We start from the raw sequence: 6668 nt of genomic DNA on the forward strand, positions 1-6668 counted from the left end.
CTCCACAACTAGACTGAAGAACAAAATGACAGCAACTTGTCTGTTCCCCTCCCCCCAATTTCCCAGCACTGTTCCCATTACCCCAATTTCCCAATAAAAATCTTTAAAAAAAAGTAAATAAATAAATAAAAATAAAGGGGCACAAGTGGGATGTACAGAGAAGAATTAAACTTCAAAAATATGAGAATATTAGATAAATCCCAGTGAGGAAAAGCTCTGTGATTGTTTTTCTAACACTGCATCCAAAAATTTCTTCCTTAATTCTGCTCAATCACCATTAAACTTTTGGACCTCTCTTTTTTAATATTTTGTTAAATTATACTGGCCCCAATGTCAACTACAGGGTATATGCCAAATTCTAAAGGCTTCTTACAACTAAATAAAACAGTGAATTTGTATGGTTTGATGGCTAGACATTATCACACTCATTGATAGGAAGATGATAGCAGAAGAAAAGTTTTCACTTTTCTTTTGAATGAAAATGTATTATATTTATGGGTAAGAAAATGTCATTAAGTATTTTCTTTCATATCTTACAAGCTGAGTGCATCAAAGATCTAACTGTTATTTTCAACCACAACCCAGCAAGACTAAGCGATAACACAAAGGCTCCTGGCCTCAAGCAAACTTGGAGAAGGCAGTGGAACCCATGATCTAGAAGTATTGTGTATCTCAGTTTTGATCTACAACCCCAAAGAGGACCTCACCCAGGATTCCTTCCAGTCAGGAGCACAAAACCACCAACTATCTATTAGTACTTAACTGTTTTTACTTCATGACTCATTTAAGAAAGGTCACGAACTGGAAACTCTCCCACTCTAAAAACTAATTCCTATCCTGGGGGAAAAAAAATCATCAGATTATCCACCAACTGCTTAAATATTTTAACATTTAAAAAGGGACTCACTTGGGCCGGCAGAGTGGCTCAGTTGGTTAAGAGCTCGCTCAAGAGTGCGAGCTCTGAGCAACAGCAGTTCGAGTCCCGGCCTGAGCTGAGCTGCCAACAGGTGGCAGGATGGCTCGTTAAGGCATAGGTCACTTAGACACTGGCACTGGATTGACTCTCTTAGTCAGGTGAACAGGACAAAGATTATATAAAGGAACAACATCCAAGGCAATAGGCTCAAGAGGCTAAAACCAGAGGCAAGAAAGACTCAGAGATCACCAATGTGGTTTAACGGCAGTGAATTTAGCATGGGATGATATTGTTCTTATGGGCGGCAACTTCCATTTTTATTTACAATCTTTCCTATGTGTGACATCTTTTGGCCTTTAGTCTAATATTTCTTCTAGATACTGGACTTACCGGCTGAGCCTAAGTTTCCAAAGCAAATTAAGTTTTGATTATCTGACCTAAACTTTTTCTTGAGTACAGTCAACCCAAATATAGTGGCTGGCACCACTTTTTCAAGTCTTATGCTAATATAAAGGCATGACCAAGATTCTCCCTTTTCCCCCAGGAGCTGCACAAGGGCTCAGGATCATCAACATGTTAATTCTCCAGAGAAATCTGCACTAAAAGATGAGATCACTTGTAGGTAATTAGACTAAAAATAAACTCTGTCTTATGTTATATGGAAATGACTGCTGATATTTTCCCCAAACATAACCCTGGTCTTAGGATAAAATCAGCTTAGCATTTTGTTGATTTTGAAATTCATTTATCATACTAAATGCATTAATATTTATTACTTCTTCCTTTATACAGTTTAGGCAGGGTGTACATCTTACTTTCTGCATATTCAGCTCATTCAACAAAAATTAATTGAGGGTCTACTGTGTACTGGCTGCTGTTATAGGCTCTGAGGACACCACAATGAAATGAAAAAAGTGACATCTATGCCATCACGGAGGTTACATGTTAGTGGATGAATTTACAAATGTACCATCTACATATACAGTGAGGTAATGTTCATTCATCACAGTGAAATCTACTTCCCTTCTTAAACTTAGAAAAATTTAAGTAGTGTCAGGTATCTAAACATGTCACTAAGTAATGTTTTTTCTGCACAGTATTAAACTGTAGCCCAGATCTAAGGCTTAGCAGATTCACATAATATTCTGTGGGCTTTTTTTTTTTTAACTTCTATAGCAGGTTGCTCTCCCTTGCATAACTTATCTTTAATAAAGGGATTTTTTTTTCCATTCTTAACCCCAACAACCTCCCCAGCAGCATTACTCACTCTCCCAAAGTATACAAAAAGTGTTCTCATGCAGTTTGCATTCTCATATGAGAGCACCTTGTTTTGAATGGTACTTTCTTGTCCTCGGCCTCATCTTTTCAAAGATCTTGAAGACCTACTTGACGTGGCCTGCCATGTGACCACTTCTTATCTTTCCAGGTCATGCCCTGCCACTCACTTTATACTCCGCAGAACTGCTTTCATTCCCCAGTCACCACATGCTCCATCTCACCTCCAGGCCCTTGCTCACGCCTTCCGCACGGCCTAGAATAGGCTTTGGCCACACTGTTTCCAGGCAAAATGCTTCTTCAACCTTTAATACTTAGTTCCGACATTATCTCCTCCAAGAAACTTTCTCTGACCTTTGTATCTCCCTGGGGGTACTTTAAGTTCTCTTCCTCTGAGCTCGCACGATACGCAAGAAAGAACCACAGTAACGGAGCTTCCCACACTGTACTATAACCTTCTAAGGAGCAGACCTGAAAAGGGAGATGAAGCCCTGGTCATGTTTGTAGACCATTGTTCCATACAGTGCACTCCATAGAGCAGATACTAAAAACCATGTTTGCTGAATAAACACAGGAATAAATTTTAAAAAAACACACTTCCATAAATTTTTAACAGTAGAAAGTAGCAAGTGACTAAAACTTGTGAAATTACCAAGTTCCCTTTCCTAAACCAAAATATGTATCTTAACTCAGTCCAATGGGTTTCTTCTTTTGCAATACAAGATATCTACATATGTCGCTTTTTGTGGGGGTTTTTTGTGTTTTTTTTTTCATGTGGGAGTCGAACCGGCAACCTTGCTATTAAGAGCGCACGCTCTATACAGAGCCATCTGGACAGCAGTTCAGTACAAGGTGCTGAGTTCAGTCCCAGTCATGGGGGGGGGCGTAGCCCACCATCGAACGGGCAATCTTGTCATTAGGAGCATGTGCTCTCACCAGCTGAGCCATCCTGCCACCTGTTGGCAGCTCATCGGCAGCTCAGCTCAGGCGCAGCATCACTGGCCCATGTGATAATCAAACCAGCAACACTGTTGCTCAGAGCTCGTGCTCTTAAGCAAACTCTTAACCAACTGAGCCACTCGGCCGGCCCCTTCGCTTTTTGTTTTGACTGGATATTAAACAAAATTGAATGTTTGTTTAAACTTGAAAAATCCTACAGGAATCATGGAAGTTGATATAGGAAATATAGTAAGCAACTGAACAAATATCTGTTATGAGATTTACCCTCTGCCCAGGAGACACCAGAAAGAACTTCATTAGCAAAGATCTTCCTTCACCTATGAGGTAATGAAAGGGAAATTGCCAAAGCCAAGGAGAGGGTGACATCAACTTTATCCTGAGCAATTTAAATCTGTCTACAATGCTATGTCCTCCAGAAGAGGTCTAGATAAAAAAGAGGAGTTAAACATGTTTTCATTTTCCATTCTTTTATACGCTTGGCAGCTGCCCCTTTCACAAAGAGATGAACTTGAGCTTTGGCTATGGGATTCCCTTCATAGTCAGGATTCTTTTTTTTTTTTTTTGGCCTCAGTTAGTTGCTACTTTCTTATCTCTGGGCCAGCTATTTTTGTAGTAAAATTCATAAGCTAAATAGTTTTGAATTTCTGTTGTATAATAAAGAATATATCTGCCTTTGTTCTGGGTTCCTGGGAGGGAACTTCTAAATTCAGAATTTCCCAAGTGACAGGACTGTCTTTGTTACCCAAAGACCACACCTGAATTTATGCTAATGAAGTGACTCATGATGGGCCCTTAGATAGTTTCAGGAAGGGGACTGTCTGGCCATGCTAGAGAGATGAGAGGGGTGGGACTTTGAATCACATGATATCCGCTCAGTCTCTGGGGAGAAAAAAAAGGCTAAGGATTGAGTTCAATCACAGGGGCCAAGATTCAATAAATCATGCCTACACAATGAAACCCCAATAAAAACTCTGGGCACCAAGGCGCTGGGGAGCTTCCTGAGAGGTGAACATATTGATGTTTCTAGAAGGCAATGCGTCCTAATTCTAAAGAGAGAACACGAAAGCTCTGTATGCAAGGCTCTTCCAGATCCTGCCCTGTATGTCTTCATTTGGCTGGTTCTGTTTGTATCCTTTATAATAAAAATGTAGCCATACCATATGCTTTCCTCACATCTATGGGTCATTCTAGTAAATCATCAAAACTCAGGGGATTGTAGGAGCCCCTGAATTTGTAGCCGGTTGATCAGGAGTGCATTGCAAACTTGTGGCTGGCATCTTGTCGGGGATGCTGACTTTTAACCTCTCCTGTAACTTCAGGAGATGGTAAGCGTCAAAGCTGTATTACATATCTACACTGTTCTACCATGGGAACCACACAATTATCATATTTGTTCAGAACGAATAAAAAATGTCAGGCCTGGAGTCAGGGGACTTGCTTGGGTCCAGGGCCAAACCTATCACTGAATAACCCTGTGCTCTTGGGCAAGCCACATAACTGCTCGGAGTGTCTGTTTTCTCAACAGTCAATGAGGGGGCTGGGCTCAGTGGCGTCTGCCACTTCCCATCTTTATACTGCTCCCATTAGGGCCTCAATCTGGAGGGAAGCCAGTGATCGCTTGTTCCTCTGGATATTCCTCTAGAGGCTTCTGTTATCAGCAATGACTTGCAGATAGATTAGAGGGCTCTTAACTTGCTGCTGTCCCCTCTACCTGGAACACTCCCCCCCCCCAGGTATCTATGGCCCTTACTGCCTAACTTTCTCCAAGGTTTTCCTGCACAAATGTAGTTTTTCTGTTGATCCTTGCTGGCCATGTTATCTACAGTTTCAACCCCAACACTTGACCACCTCCTTGTCTGCTTTATTTTACTTCGACATTCATCATTAACTAACATACTACATAGGGCAAGGGCTTGTTTCTCACATATTTTCCTCAGTAGAATGGAAGCTCTGTGAGGGCAAGGATCTTTGCTGTTTGGTAAATGACAAATAAATAGTATGTGCTTAACAAATATTCCACAAACGGATCAATGATTAGCTTTTCTGAGTAGGCACAGCAGCTTAGTTAGGTAATCCATATGCTCACACCTGAAATAACTGTAAAAATGATTCCCCTACCATTCAAAAGGACTAGGAACAAAAAAATGTGATAATATGTAACAATGGAATTCTAGAAATTGTACTCAGAGTAAGACATTATGGAGGTTAAGAGAATTTATAGTGATAGTAAGGATCAATGACTAAAGATGATGGTAATGTGTGAGATGATGAGATAAGACACTGAAAGATATTAAGAACCTAAAGTTCTTAGAATGTTCAATGATGAAGACAGAGAAAGGAGTAGGGGAAAATTGTATAGCAGTTGGTGCTACTATAATTCCAAAAAGTGAGAAATTATGTTATTAGTCATAGCAGATTATGAAAAACAGGTAGTATGAGAAAAAGGCTCTGAAATATTGAGAAACTGCAGGGGAACTGTAGTTTAAATCTGCTATCCAATACAGTAGCTCCTAGACACAAGAAGCTATTAAGCACTTGAAATGTGGCTACTCTGAATTAAGATGTATTGTAAAAGTATAAAGTTAATGCCAGATTTCAAAGATTTAGTGCAAATTTTAAAATGCAACACATTATTTAAAATGTTTGTATTAGTTACATGCTAAGTAATATTTTTTGGCTATATTAGACTAAATAAAATATATAATTAAAATTAATTTCATCTCTTTCTTTTTACTGTTTTAATGTGGCTAACAGAACATTTAAAATACCATATGGGGGCTAGCATTATATTTCTATCGGAAATGCTAGTCTAGAAGCGTCCAAGGGGTGTATAAAAAATTCTGTGGGTTTGAGATCATCCCCTATGAATCTGGAGGAATGAGAGATGGCATAGTCTCTGTTAAAGAAATGTGCTATGGGAAGGGTATCCTCAAGGGAAAGCAGAGTTTCAACATCAGGGAGGAAGTGAAATGGTTCTTTGGGAAATAGTTATAGTTCAGGTATCAGAGGCGGGGTAGTAGATCAAATCACAGGAGAGGTAGAAACTGAAGTTCATCTACTCCACACTGGTCGCAAAGCTGAGAACATTTCCTTTAAGCAAGACCAACTTCCTTTCGGAAGATGGAGTGGATGAATAAGTCATCCAATTATAATACTGTCAACCAACAAACATTTATTGAGGACTTTATATATCTTAGGCTCTAGGAATTTAAAGATGAGTAAGTTCCTGCCCATAAATTGTTCCCGGGCTAGAGGAAGAAACAGGTATATAAAAATAGATAAATTGCAATATATATCCTGTAAAATACAGTAATTGAGTATAATCTAAGTCCCAAGGTCAGAGCTAAGAGTGAGATATACACAGTTTCAGTCCTGTGGGCCATGGCAGCTGGGGCATGGGCTATACAAATAGGCAACTCAGCACAATTTCAACTCAAGCTACGAAAGGGTCATGTCTTCTTTTACTTAAAAACATTAAAGCTTTTGTCTGAAAAAATATATATTTCCCATAAGACTT

The sequence above is a fragment of the Hipposideros armiger genome, unplaced genomic scaffold (assembly GCF_001890085.2).
Source record: "Hipposideros armiger isolate ML-2016 unplaced genomic scaffold, ASM189008v1 scaffold_51, whole genome shotgun sequence".
Taxonomy (NCBI): domain Eukaryota; kingdom Metazoa; phylum Chordata; class Mammalia; order Chiroptera; family Hipposideridae; genus Hipposideros; species Hipposideros armiger.